Source organism: Vollenhovia emeryi, unplaced genomic scaffold, assembly GCF_000949405.1.
Source record: "Vollenhovia emeryi isolate VEMERY1.0 unplaced genomic scaffold, V.emery_V1.0 DF940042.1, whole genome shotgun sequence".
Classification (NCBI taxonomy): domain Eukaryota; kingdom Metazoa; phylum Arthropoda; class Insecta; order Hymenoptera; family Formicidae; genus Vollenhovia; species Vollenhovia emeryi.
The window spans coordinates 12334-13730 of NW_011966324.1; positions in this window are offsets into that span (position 1 = coordinate 12334).

Below are 1397 nucleotides of genomic sequence, written 5' to 3' on the forward strand. Positions count from 1 at the left end.
GGGGAAAAGAAAGACAGGAGATGGGAAGAGATAGGAGAAAGGGTGAAGAAGATGGAAATAGATGGAGAGAAAAAGGAAAGAGAAGAGAGAAAGAGAAATGTAATAATAAAAGGGGTGAAGACGAAAAAAGAGGGGTGGGAAGGATTAAGAGAGGAGGTAGAAGAGATAGTGAAGGGAACAGGAGCGAAAGTAAGGATAGAGGAAGTAAAGAGGGTAGGGAGAAAAAATGAAGAAGGCAAAGAGATAGTAATGGTCAGGTTTGCGAGCGTAGGAGAGAAAATTGAGGTGATGAAAGGGAAGAAGAACTTAAGGGAAAGAAATGAATGGATAAAAGACGACATGACGGAAAAGGAAAGGAGAGTGGAGTGGAAGATTAGGAGAGAAGCGGAAAGGAAAAGAAGGGAAGGATTAAGGGTAAGGGTGGGGTACATGAAATTATGGGTGGAGGGGAAACTATGGAGATGGGATGAGGAAAAGGACGAGTTGATAAAGGGGCAGGAAACAGGAAGTAGGGAAGAAAGGGAGGAGAATCGGTTTTTCTAGAAAAGAATAGGAGAAGGGGGGAGGAAGGGGGAGAAAAAAAAGAAAAGAGAAGAGATAAGCAAAAGAAAGAGAAAAAGAAAAAGAGAGGGGAAGGGGAAGGTAAGAGAAAAGAAGAATACAAAGTAGGTTTCTGGAACGTGGCAGGATTGAAGAATAAAGATAAAGATTTCTGGGAGGGAATAAGAAGTTGGGATATTATATATATGAGTGAAACATGGGTGCAGAGGAAAGACTGGGAGAAGATAAAAAGGTGGTTGCCAAGAGGATATAGATGGGATATGCAAGAGGCGGGGAAAAAGAATAAAAAAGGAAGAGCGAGAGGAGGGATAGTAATGGGAAGAAGGGAGGAAATAGAGATAGAAGGGGAAGTAGAAGAGGATGAGGAAGAAGGAATGATGAGTATGAAGGCTAAACTGGGAAAAGAGTGGTGGAGGATAGTGGGAATATATGTAAATAAAGACCTGGATAGAAAGATAGAGAAATTGAGAGAGTGGATGGAAAATGGAGAGCAAGGGGAGAGAGTGCTGATAGGGGGAGATTTTAACGCGAGGACAGGAAATAGAGGAGGAGTTGTAGGAGAAGGGGGGGAAGTGGAGGAAGAGGAGAGAAAAAGGAGGTCGAGAGATAAGAAGATCAATAGAGAGGGGAGGAAGCTATGTGGTTTTTTAGAGGAAATGGGATGGTCGATAATGAATGGTAACGTGGAGGGAGATGAGGAAGGGGAGTGGACGTTTACGGGAGGAAAGGGAGGAACAGTAATAGACTATGTGATAGGGGATAGAGAGACGAGAAAAGGAGTGAGAAGGATAAAGGTGGAGGAGAAAATAGATTCGGATCATCAGCCACTAGTAGTA